General features: G+C 33.4%; 1 protein-coding gene and 1 long non-coding RNA gene across 2 annotated transcripts in view; one reads left to right on the top strand and one right to left on the bottom strand.

The window, feature by feature from the left end:
• Positions 1-2,474, bottom strand: part of LOC138708976 (uncharacterized) — a 657,561-nt gene extending 655,087 nt beyond the window's left edge. The window contains exon 1 of the long non-coding RNA XR_011334804.1: positions 2,339-2,474. This is a non-coding gene — a long non-coding RNA (uncharacterized lncRNA). The remainder of the gene's footprint in view (positions 1-2,338) is intronic.
• Positions 2,475-8,666: 6,192 nt separating this feature from the next.
• LOC138694373 (homeodomain-only protein-like) overlaps positions 8,667-14,117 on the top strand; it is a 94,219-nt gene continuing 88,768 nt past the window's right edge. Inside the window, exon 1 of the mRNA XM_069818052.1 lies at positions 8,667-8,824. The gene's annotated coding sequence lies outside the window, so the exon portion shown is untranslated. The remainder of the gene's footprint in view (positions 8,825-14,117) is intronic.

Below are 14,117 nucleotides of genomic sequence, written 5' to 3'. Positions count from 1 at the left end.
TATTTTGCTTGATATTAATTTTTCTTTTATTGGACAACATTCTCGGACATGCGATATATACAGAGTGTCTCAGGAGAAATGTAGAATAGGTACTTCAGGATAATGTAGTTTGGATTCATCTACATCCATTTAAACTGATATACCTATGTCCGAAATGTAACGGTTGGGAAGTTATTGATGGACGAACTTTTAAATGGAGAGATGGATTATAGACGTAGGCTATTTCTACGTTTTAGAATATTGTGATAGAATAATAATAATAATAATAATAATAATAATAATAATAATAATAATAATCCGTGGCGCTACAGCCCGTGAAGGGCCTAGACCGACCAGCCGGCTGCTGGCCTCACACCCACATGCCGAAGCAGAGGTGGACGATCATCCAACCAGAATGGAGGTATCGTGTGGTTAGCACGATGATCCCCCCATTCGTTATAGCTGGTATTCGCAACCGGATTTCGCTACCTATCGTAGCTCCCCAAGTGCATCACGATGCTGGGTGGGCACCGGTCCCATACACTGGCCGAAATTTCATGAGAAAATTTCTTCCCCCATGAGGACTCGAACCAGCGCGCATTCCGTAACGCGAGTCCTAGGCGGGATGCCTTAGACCACGACGCCACGGCGCGGGACTATTGTGATAGAATACATTATTAAAAATGCTGAATCTAGTGTTGTTCTAATAGGTTTATTTCATAATTAAGTTTAAACTCAGAAAATAAAATATTTACACAAGACAAATTACTAAGGTTGCCCTTCTTATGGATTCCATGCATTGTAAATTCATACCACGTACCGGTACTGATTCTCTTTCCGACCTCAATGAAACACGTGGTAGCTTGGAAGTTTCAGATAATATCCGGTAAACACAAGAAAGCACAAAGCTAGACGGAACCCTTCGGTTGGGAAAACCTACACCACATCTAACACCTTCCACACAAGTTAAATATTTAGGAATTATTATAGACCAGCATTTACGTTGGGATAAACAAATTGATTTTATGTGTACAAGCATAAGAAAGACAATTTATAAATTCATAATACTTCGAAATTTTATCACTAAGAAGGCATTGAGAATAATATTTTTAGCTTTGGTACAATCATTAATACAATATGGTATAACAAATTGGGGTGGAGTAGCATCATCTGTACGTAATCCATTAATTTTATTACACAGAATATTAATAAAAATTTGTCTGACCAAAAATATGGATTACCCAACAAATTTAATTTATACAGATTTTAATGTATTGCCTGTTGAAGAAATTTATAAATATAGTTTACTAACTTACTACCACAGAAATCAAATAAAACATAAATCTAATCAACATGAATATCGTACTCGAAGACAAAAGTCTACTTTCCCATTAATTGAGCCTAAATGTCTTACAAGTGCAGCTCTTAAACATGGTGCTAGTTTCGGCTCAAGACTTTATAATAAAATTACAAACCATTTTCCAAATTTGAAATATTTTAAAATTGAAGCTTTTAAAAAAGAAATTTGTAAAATTATTCATGATATATAATATTAACAAATGTATTTTTTACCTTTTATTTCTGTCGACTATATTCATGTTTTTATTGAGTATCACTGGCTTCTGTCGGATTGTCAATTTATATTAAATGTGTATTTTTCTCTTTCTTCTTTATTCTTGCTCTTATGTTGTATTTATTGGTTTTAAATAAGTTACTTACTGTGTTTAGTAAGTCCTTGTAAATTTTATGTTATATTATTGACTAAGACCACACCGTACACGAGTCTGGCTCTTACGGTCGTGGCCAAGAAACATTTTTGTTTTATAAATGTAATTTGTACTCACTAGCTAGCTAGTTAAGTAAATAAAACGTCGTCTGTATTTCTCAACAGTAGGCAATGTATTGCCATCACAAAATCCATAAACAAAAATATATCTGCATATTCACTATGCGGATAAACGAATTAAATGTCAAATGAACGTGTATTCAGCTGTGAGTGTTGCGCGCTGGCGTTGAGGTACTCAGATGCTGCCATGTGCAAGAGATCTGGCGTAACACGTCAAGTATAGTACACGGAACCGCAAGACGTTTCAGTATTTCTCCCCTTAATTATATAAATTGAAATGTAGTTATTTGTATTATTGTTCATGAACATATTTTAGTTTATATTTCTCATTGGCGTGTTTTATGTTCTATTAAAGTCCTACATTTTTATGATTACGTATAAGGATGTTTATAGTTTTGAGACCTTGATAATAGGTAAACAGAGAAGCCAAATTATTTGGCAAGTTTTGACATACGCCAGTTAGACTCATATTGGTAATTACGAAACTGAATATTAACAAGTTACGTCACTCACCCAGCTGCACATTCAGTTGTCCTCTTCTGTCCGCGGACGCTAGTTGAAGATCACAGATGCCGACTAGTGTGTGTAGAGCAACATACTGTACCATCCAAAGCAGCGCTGTGACGTAAGAAATGTCTGTGATGTCTCATATCTGAACAGAAACAAATTTTTGTCCTTAAATTTCAGTTTAATACAGAACTAAAAACAATTATTTAAGTTAATATGCAATATTCAATTTCATATTGTATCTCTTTCGTTCAAAACATTTCTCATAATGCTTATGGCTTATAACCAGAGCTAGGAAGTTGGTACCGAAACTGTTGAGTTGTGTGAGCTTGAATGAAAAGTAATAGCGCATCTCTCAATGTCAGTGAACCAAAACGACAAATATGTACATCCGGATGTAACCAAACTTGTGCTCCAATCGTCCACGTCCTTAGAACAAGGAAGGAATAAATGAATAATATAAAAAATAATAATTTGTAATTATAAACTTCGTAACTCCCAATCTAAAATAATTTACCTATACAACTAAAAATAGCATACAAAGTACGTATATAATTATGATTCTAGCCTCATTATAACAAATAACAAGACGTTACTGGAGCAAATCTGAAATATGATATAGTACCCAGAACTTCTAACATGTAACCCACTAACATATAACAAGAAAATTAGAAACGTGTTAATATCTTCAATTTGATTAAATAAATTTATAGCCTATGTGTATGAATTAATCAACCTATATTATATTTGTATACTATAATTTTGAAATATATATATATATATATATATATATATATATATATATATATATATATATAAATTGTCCTACTTTTCACGTGCGATATTATTCTGCTCTAGTGTAAATATTATATTATATAATTCCATTGCCGCTGTAATTTAAATTTTAGTTCCTATTTTATTTTACTTTATTTATTTATTTTTATTATTTTCTATATTTCTCTTATATTAATATTGTATTATATAATTTCTGTAACTGTAATTTTAATTTTATTTCCTATTTTATTTTATTTTATATTCTCTTATAAGCCTATTAATATTATATCTGAACTGCGACCGAACACGAGCGCTGCTCATTCGGTCTCAAATTTTGTTAATACTACTGTATCTCCTTTTTTATATTGATTGTATTATTTTATTTCTATTTATCTTGTTTGTAATTGGGTCATTCCACAGTAAGTGGTCCTGTGACTAAAACTGTATTTTATTATTGTTTACTCAGTAAATAATAATATTGCATTGAGCTAATATGAAATTAGTAGCAGATTTTGAGCTGGATAAAACTAAAAAAACAGGACGTGAATATATTTATTAGTTTTAGATACATAACATTCTGAATGTCCTGTGACTAACGAAACTTACTGTGGAATGACCTAATTATATTCTTTATTCTGTATATTTAAATTTAAATAAATAAGTATTTCTTATTATTATCAGTTGAATAACAACGTTGTGAATCTAATAGTGTATCTCGTATGTGGGGAGAATGTAACGGAAGAGTCTCATCATTTTTTTATAAAATGAACTTCTTAAAGTTGATTATAGGAGCAGCACAGTCGCTTTCGTTATTTCGTTAGCCGATAGATACAAATTTCTAAATTAAATGTGTATAAAAGAAAATGGTGACGCAATACGCTGACAACAGTTGGTCGTGCAAGTGCAAGCTATGCAAGGGACGTTGGGTACTAAACATTTAAAAGCGGAAGAATCAATTTCTGTATCTATGTATGTGTGAAGAACAAATGAAGACCATGGAAGAAAAATAAAGAAGGTAAACGTGCGAATTCGAAATGTGGCAGTGGAACAGCTTCAAATACTTGGGGTGTGCTACAAGTAGTAACATGAGCTGCTGCCAGAAAGTGAAAAGGAGGATGGCAACGCAAAGGAAGCTTTTAATAGAAAAAGGAGCATCTTCTGCAGACCTCTGGAAAAAATAACTAAGGAAGAGACTAGTGAAATGCATTGTGTGGAGTGTGGCATTGTATGGGGCAGAAACATGAACATTACGACGAAGTGAAGAGAAACGACTAAAAACATTTGAAATGCGGATATGGAGAAGAATGTAGCGTGTGAAATGGACAGACAGAATAAGAAACGAATCTGTGCTGGAAAGAGTGGGCGAAGAAAGAATGATTCAGAAACTGATCAGGAAGAGAAAAAAGGAGTTGACTGAATTACTGGCTGAGAAGAAAATGCCTTCTGAAGCATGCACTGGAAGGAATGGTGAAATGGAAAAAAATTCGAGACAGAAGAAGATATCAGATGATAGACGACATTGAGATAATATGGATTGTTTGCAGAGACTATGTAGGTGGAAAATAGGGAAGATTGGAAAATGCTGGATTTGCAATGAAAGACCTAGACTCGGACAGAAAACTATGAATGAAAGTGCATAACTGCTCAAGAAGACATAAAAATTATCTAAGAAAAGGACACTATAACTATACAATTACAAATAGGATTTTTATAGAAATTTAAAAAATATTATACAGGGACATCATTTTCTTTTTACTTCAATTTTTATTGTACCTGAGTTTTTGAATGTACTTCACTCCCCCCCCTTCTACTAAGGAAGTTCCAACTCCACACAGAACCAAGACCGCAGATAGTAAGCAGTACTGAGTTACTGAGTATAGTACGTTCCAGAAATATGTTCGCGTTTTCCAGTGACGAAAGAGCTTTCAATATTGAATCACATTTTCGCACAGGTACTGTCCGTTTGCCTACGTCGCATCCCGATTTCCCCCACCTGCTTCTGCTCGCCCCTCTGTAAAAGCTGGGCTGTTTTAGCTCTTTTCTGAAAACATTAATTTCTCTTAGGAATTGGCCGTTTACGTAATATTATACAGCTGTTTAATTTAACTTAAATAAAAGGGCCTCGTTAAGTAATTAACTGTCACGTGATTTCCTCCCTTTCTACAATCCTGCGGCATAACCAGTTGGACGGACAGTAGATAGCATGTCTGAGTAATTTTATATTTTCGGGTCGGGCAGAAGTGAAGATTGAATTTACAGTACGTAGAGTAGGTACAGAATTATTTCAACATGAGTTACTAGTACGAAGGACGAAATTGGCAATTGGAATTAGATGCAATAGTCTATAGTGCGATAATATGCACAAAAGAACTGAAGCCTGTATCGAAATGAACGGCCACCATTTTCAAAATTGTGTTTAAATATTCATATTATGATTATTTTTCAATTTAACTTCTTTCTCTATATTGTACGCTAATGTGCTGTAGACAGTATAAAATATACACTGCATAATGAATACGTTCGCATGGATAACTCACTTCGTGAGTAAAAACACTTATTCTTAATACAGTACTGTACTTTGATTAAAGAAAAACCTAATGAAAATTATCAAACTCAAAATCGCGATATTTCCTAGTTTACGTAAATGGATGAACTACTTTTCTTCCTTCCTATACCTAGTAGAGTGATTTGTGTTTTACGCCAGTATCATCGAACTCCAGTCTTGGAGGAGGGAGCAAGCGGTGTTTCCGGCTCTCTAAAGGTATAGACAGGTTAATATTAAAAATGTTAGTAAAAATAAAATGATGTCCCTGTATAATGATGTTTAGTCAATTGTCCGAAGACAGGTCCGAATCTCACAAGTGATACTAATAAGGCACTACTTAAGTGGCAACTAAGCCAGAATTTAAATTATCATAGGGCCAAAATAAGCACGGATTTAGAAAACTGAAACATTATTTTATTTTTTAGAATTAAAAACAAAATTTCCATTTTTAATGTTTTTTTTTCATTATTTTCACCGATCCATAAGCCTTAAGGAAAAAATGAAATATTTAACATCTGAATATCAGATGCAACAAGATTTTAAACAAATGCTCATCAGGTGCAATAAGATTGTTTCGACAAGATCGCAATTGATAGTTGGTTTTAATTGGTTAAAACTCAATAGATTCGTACACTCCATTAGTGCAACTGGTACTTACTCACTTACTGGCTTTTAAGGAACCCGGAGGTTCATTGCCGCCCTCACATAAGCCCGCCATTGGTCCCTATCCTGAGCAAGATTAATCCAGTCTCTATCATCATATCCCACCTCCCTCAAATCCATTTTAATATTATCTTCCCATCTAGGCCTACGTCTCGGCCTCCCCGAAAGTCTTTTTCCCTCAGGTGAAGAATACAATGCATGCAGCTCTGCGTTGTGTAACTTTCTCCATTCTCCTGTAACTTCATTCCTCTTAGCCCCAAATATTTCCCTAAGAACCTTATTCTCAAACACCCTTAATCGCTGTTCTTCTCTCAAAGTGAGAGTCCAAGTTTCACAGCCATACAGAACAACCGGTAATATAACTGTTTTATAAATTATAACTTTCAGATTTTTTGACAGCAGATTAGATGATAAAAGCTTCTCAACCTAATAATAACAGGAATTTCCCATATTTATTCTGCGTTTAATTTCCTCCCGAGTGTCATTTATATTTGTTACTGTTGCTCCAAGATATTTGAATTTTTCCACCTCTTCGAAGGATAAATCTGAAATTTTTATATTTCCATTTCGTAAAATATTCTGGTCACGAGGCATAATCATATAGCCTACTTAGTCTTTACGGGATTTACTTCCAACCCTATCGCTTTAATGAGCGAAATAGTCTCTAGCCTATAACAGCATGATCGAACACCTGTCTAGAAATGTGTACGACATACATGTTAAAATTTATTTTATTTTGGTTGCAGGTTTGCTACACTCGGCCATTTCGCAAACATCCCTACTCGCAAAATAAAATGTAATTTTTAACACTTTTACGAAAATAAGAGTAGGCCTAACTATGCAGAAAGTATATTCTATTCATGTGCTAAAAAGGATAAATGTTCATCTTCCCTCTTGCTTAAAAAAGTCCCTTGTGCAGACGCTTGTATTTCCCTATTTTGACTATGCTGACATTTTACTGACTGACCTTTCTAGCGACAACAAAACGAAACTTCAACGTGCTCATAATTTGTGTGTACGTTTTGTAAGCAATGTTCGTAAATATGATCATATTACCCCATCCCTGGAAACAATAGGTTGGCTTAAACTAGATAAGAAAAGAAATTTACATTCACTTCTCCTCTTCGAAATCTTGAACTCTTCTATTCCTTCGTACCTGTCGTTCGCTTCACTTACCTTTCTTCCCACCACAATCTGAACACACGCTCTCGCCATGAAACAATACTAACAATACCATCCCATCGCACCTCCTCATACTCATCCTCTTTCACAATAGCCCTACCAAGACTCTGGAATTCGTTACCTGCTAGCATCAGGGACTGTCGAAATAAAATTGAATTCAAACGTAAACTTACTAGGCACTTGGTCAGTAATTGAGACTCGTTCAGACATGGTTTCTTGTAAATAGCTCTCTTAATCTATCACAAAATATTTCAATATCCGGTAATTTCATCATTATAGAATTTCGTTATTGTAGGTTTAATTTGTAATTCAGTAAATACAAAAATATTCTTTGTTCTTAACTTCTATGATAAAATGTCTAGCTTTCATTAATCAGGTAATCTTGTCGTACTTTAATTTTTATTGTAATTGTAATTGTAAATTTAATATTAATTGTAATTTTATTGTTCATATTATAGTTGTAATCCCCTGGTAGAGGGGCAGAGAAGGTCTGACGGCCTTATCTCTACCAAGTTAAATAAATAAATAAATAAATAAATAAATAAATAAATAAATAAATAAATAAATAAATAAATAAATACTAATATTATTTCCTTAACATGGATGCTGAAAACCTGTATTTTCCCGAAAATTCCAAAATTAATATTTTCTTAACATACGAAGTATCGAATTGAATTGGGTTATTTTACGACAGTGTATCAACATCTAGGTTATTTAGCGTCTGAATGATATGAAGGTGATAATGCCGGTGAAATGAATCCGGGGTCCAGCACCTAAAGTTACCCAGCATTTGCTCGTATTGGGTTGAGGGAAAACCCCGGAAAAAACCTCAACCAGGTAACTTGCCCCGACCGGGATTCGAACCCGGGCCACCTGGTTTCGCAGCCAGACGCGCTGACCGTTACTCCACAGGTGTGGACCGAAGTATCGATACTGGAGTTTAATAGGCCTTTGTTTCTCAGTCATTGCCCATTTATGGCTTTTTACGTATGGCTTCTGGTTTACACGTTAGTGCAAACTAGGCAGTGGGAATTCCTATTACGAAAAGAAGTAAAACGCCTCAGTTAAAACAGCATCGCTAACTGGGGATTCTGAGGAAAAAAATCCAAGTAATTGCGAAATACGTAAGTGAAGGTGATGGATTGGGGACTCCGCAAATTACGCAAAAGCTACGCGTGCGCAATGGAATGCACACCAGATGATACTGCTTAGCGCTCAAGTGCGAGAGAGGTTTCGACTTCAACGTTCAGACGTGCGCCGGACTTTGACAGCGACAGAGAGCTGTGAAGCTGCTTATACGGAATTCCTGCACACGTGAGATCGGAACAGTGAGTACTGCCTCCTTGCTTTTAACTTTTATCTGAAATTGCTTGTTTATTTGCCTAAGGCAGGAATGTTTATTAAATTACTTCAGACATTCTGCGAAGTGTCATTCAACATTTATTCAAATCGCCGTTAAAATGATAAATTAATAAGTAATAAAATTAATTTACTGGACTATTGTATATTGTTTACCAAATCATTTATTCAATACTTGTTTATTATTACCTACGTTAAATTTATAACATTTTTTAATAAAAAAACTGTTTTTAGATGGTTCTAGTCATCTTTTTTTTTCATTAAATTTAGAAAACACTTCTTATTTTACTGCAAACTTTCTTCAGTATTTCTACATTCTTCCATTAAATTCAAAATATTTCCTTATTATATTATTTTCTACTTTCCTTCCGCGATTTTATTCAGATTCCATTTGTTTCGTCGTTAAGTTAGAAATATTACTTTATTAAATTATTTTACGCTTTTTTTTTTCGTGATTTCATTGAGCATTTATTTGTTCTTCGTTCAACTTAAAAATATATCTTTCGTGATTTCATTGGGCATTTATTTGTTCTTCGTTCAACTTAAAAATATCACTTTATTAAATTATTTTACGCTTCTTTTTCGTGATTTCATTGAGCATTTATTTGTGCTTCGTTAGACTTAAAAATATTTGATTATTAGATCATTTTACAGTATACTTTTCTTCCGTCATTTCATTCAGCATTTATTTGTTTCTCAGTTAAAATTAAATCATTTGTTTATTAAATAATTTTATCATTTTTTTCTGTTATTTCATTCGGAAATTATTTCTTTCTTCGTTAAATACAGAAACAACTTTTATTGAGTTAGTTTATAATGTGCTGTTTTTTCGTGATCTCATTCAATATATATTTTTCTTCTTCGTTAAACTCACAGGTAGTAGGTAGTTTATTTATTAATTACATTATTTTGTACTTATCTTCCGTGGTTTTATTCAGCATTTGTCTGATTCTCCGTTAAATTGAGAGATAAATTCATTTATTAAATTATTTTATACTTTTTTTTCGTGATTTTATTTATAATTTGTTTGCTTCCTTTTTAAACTCGGAAATATTGTTAATTAAATTATGCGATATTTTTATTTCGTGGTTTTATTCTGCATTTATTTGCTTCTTCATTAAATTTAGAAATACTCGATTATTAAATTCTATAATTTTCTGTATACTGTTAAATAGTCTACTGAAATATAACACATATAATTAATACATCTACACATATTATGTACTCAAATAAAATAAATTTGGACCGATGAAATAATAAATCCGTCATTATCTCTAATGTCTACACTCTAGAGTTCCTTCATAATGAGAGTTGAGACGTTGACCCCATCAACAATTAAAATACATAATGATTTGATAGCGCTGAAAATGGAAAAACAAAACCTACTGTCAAACACCCTACCGTCAAAGCTATGCCGGAGACTGTTCTGGATATTTACACCGTATTTATACAAAATTCGAGCACACGGACTACATCGTGTGAATCCTGGGTGAAAATGGAGACGACGAAAATGATAGTGACAGAATTTCGTCCGAAGAATTTTTAGACGTACAATTTGGCAACAATGTATTTTTAAAATAAATGTTACTACTGTAATCGTAGCGCAAGTTATCTGTACGTTACTTTTTAACTAAACGTTCATGACTCAAACCACCATCCTAATTTTTAAATCGTAGTTTCGTAATTTTATATTTTAGTTAACTTTATGTAATGTACGAAATAATGCTGAAACTGGTCAGCAAGAGAAAAAGAAATTGGCAGAGTCATTAGCTAAGAAGAAACTGCCTGCTAACTGGAAGGAATGGCTGAACGGGAGAAAAGTTCGAAGCAGAATAATATATATTTCTTTTCCTTCCTTTTCCCGCCTCTTTTTTTTTTTTTTTTTTTTTTTTTTTTTTTTGTTCCCTTGATCACGAGATGAATTTATTATCACATCCTTTTTATTGTGGATTTCATTTACTTTTCGTATTTTTTCCTTCTTTTTTATTATTATTTTATTACATTCCATGTTGTATTATTCCTTACGTTTTCCCTATTAACCATTTGTACAGTAGTGGCAAAAAAAACCGGACCGATCCTTGTAGCCGATACAAAAAAAAAATCCTGTGCTGTGTATTGCGTCAAACTGTGGTCATTTCAATATGGATAGTGAAGCCAGAGGTCTGTACTGCTATTTAATATAAAAATACGCAGTTATCTTTGCCGAATAGAGGTAGAAATGTAATATTGATGCCAGATGAAAATAAAACTCTCAAAGTTTTTTCGTCTGTAAGTTTGAGGCACTGAAGGAAACAAAAGACGGTAAGAATCGAACAAATGCAATAAATTTCATTGTTACAATTAATTATACAAGGTGGATGTGTTTTGTGACTAGAAAAATTTGAATCTGTGACTCTGAAATCAGCTACAAGAGTCGGGCCGGTTTTTTTTTTTTTTTTTTTTTTTTTTTTTTTTTTTTTTTTTGCTACTACTGTACTGAGTTGCTGTTATTATATTCCAATCTTTAGATATGTATTTTACTTTATTTTTTCTATTATGGTATTATTTTCATGTTGTTTAGTGTCGATTTTGTTACGCTATTATTTTCTTGTAATATTTAGTATTCTGTTCTTCAACGTTTTGTTAAATTTTCACTGCTTGTATACTTTGTGACCTGGTAGAATTAAAATAATGCCCTATGGACTTAACTCTGTCAGTATAAATAAATAAATAAATAAATAAATAAATAATAATAATAATAATAATAATAATTATTATTATTATTATTATTATTATTATTATTATTATTATTATTATTATTATTATTATTATTACAGGGTGCGTCAGAAAGAACGGATGGATTTCACATGGCAAGAAAATTGTAAAGATTCATCAAATCAAAAATTTATTGTTATCAACATATTCACCAATACATGCAGTTTATTTATGTAAAACAACATTATCCATATGATGTCCTTGGCTTTCAATACAGGCATCGAGGCGTTTTCTGATGTTCGCCATCACTTTCACAGTCATAGCTGGTGCAATTGCCACGATTTCTTCACGAATCGCTGTCTTCAGTTCGTCCAGTGTATGTGATCGATGTTTACAAACTTACGCCTTCAAATGGTCCCAAAGAAAGAAGTCGCAGGGCGCGAGATCTTACCGTAGCCTCGGACAATCTCAGTGCAATAGAATTTCGTCCAGGTGATTTCTTCTTTAATGTTGAACCTGTGATACGAAATGAAGCCACCCACCGTAAAATTGTATTCCGAGTTGGAATCCTAGCGTGACATCCGATGTCGAAATGAGTCCTGAGTGGCGATCACAGACTCTTCATTTTTCAAAAATGTCTCTACGATGAAAGCACGTTGTACACCAGACCAACACCATATTCTCAACTGAAACTGCATTCTATGGCTGACCCAACAGTCGTGGTCCCCCTCACTATATCTCTCTCCTCGTTGCGTATCGATAGTTTGAAATCCATCCGTTCTTTCTGATGCACCCTTTATTATTATTATTATTATTATTATTATTATTATTATTATTATTATTATTATTATTATTATTATATCAGGATATAAACAACATTGAGATATATAGATCATATGCGGAGGAAAGTGGAAAAGAGAAAAGATTGGAAAATGCTGGATTTGCAGTGAAGGACCTGTCATTGGAAAGAGTGAACGAACGAACGAATGAATTTTCCTTCATAACTTCGTAATAAATTATTGTTTATCCATTTCTTATGATTTTATTGTTTGTTAGTTACAATAATAAACACAGTAAACATTACATTATTGTAGGCTACTAAGACTTTTATGTTGTGCAGTGTTGTCAATTGTGAAATTAAAAATTCTTCGGAAAAAATTTAAATTTTGTCACCGACATTTTCGTTTTCATTTTTAATTCAGAATTCATAAGATGAAGCCCATGTGCATGAATTTGAAAACAACCTATGTAGAGGAATTGACTCCAGTCTCAAAACTCTTACTCATTTCGTCTTTAGGAAGTGATAATTGAGGCGCATCACAGAATTGCAATTGTCATATAGTCAGCTGGGAAGGCTAACCTACTGCTGGGACCGTTACAACACGAAACATTTATTGCTTAACAACTAAAAAAAACTGTAGAACAAGGTTTCTTCCGAAGTGACCTTGAACCAAGAACGACTCTGAAGTGAAACAGAAGAAATATATTTCAACCTGTTCACATTAATGCTCGAAAAAATGGCTTCTAGAACTTGGTGTGATAAACTATGGCACTCGGGCTGCGTCCGGACCAAGATTGATTGTCTGAATCTTCTGACTAGCAAATTGATTACTTTTCTGTATAACGTTTAGTTTCTCACTATGAATATTAGCCTAGATCATATATATCCATATTGCTCTGCGTTATAGGCTTTCACGGTAACAACTTTTGTCAGGTTTACTATGCTGCCATCTAGTTGTTACATAAGGAGTTACGTCATAAATCCCATTTGAATTGCATTAGCGACTGTACTGCCATCTCGTCTTCGTTTACGGCGGACGGGTGGCGATCCTGGCGGTTGTTCTCTTCAAAGTGCAACCGATTTTAACATAGGAATGAGCATTCTATATGTGATCTGGGATGTTAGTAAATCAGCAGAATTTCATTCTCGAATTTTCTTTATAAAATTATAGCCGTAAATTATACAAAGCAAATGCAGTATTTAAAAAAAAAATGTCGCGAGAATCGGATTATCGCGTAAAATGTATGTGAAGAAATCAAACAATAAAGCCTCCCCCTTTCCCCCCACAAATCATTAGTCCAAGAAGCTTCAGATTCGGAGGAACATTACTCTTAGGTAATAACAGTACATTATGCAACGAGCCTATAATGGTAGTAATTAAGATGCGAGTATGTTTGTTTATGAAACGAGCGCAAGCGAGTTTCATAATTTTCATATGAGCGTCTTAATTACCATTATAGGCAAGTTTCATACGACTTTTTATGCTCACCATATTTCTAACTTGAAATTATTCATAAGTATTAATGTTATGGTTATGTAAGTGAGGAGCGGAACTAATCTGAATTGTGAGATGTGCGCAGACGCGAAAGTACTGATTTTTTCCGAGGCACGAATGTCATTGATCTTGATATAATCTAGAGAATAACACGAACATTAGGCTTGATATAACCTGGAAATTGATTTAGAATTGAAAAACGAGATGACAAATTGAATTTATTTGAATATTATTTACAATTAACGCTAATTATTATAGCAACAGAACATAACCTTCTGCGACAGTATTGGAT

Source organism: Periplaneta americana, chromosome 1 (genome assembly GCF_040183065.1).
Source record: "Periplaneta americana isolate PAMFEO1 chromosome 1, P.americana_PAMFEO1_priV1, whole genome shotgun sequence".
NCBI lineage: Eukaryota > Metazoa > Arthropoda > Insecta > Blattodea > Blattidae > Periplaneta > Periplaneta americana.
This window is presented reverse-complemented; position numbering and strand designations above follow the sequence as displayed.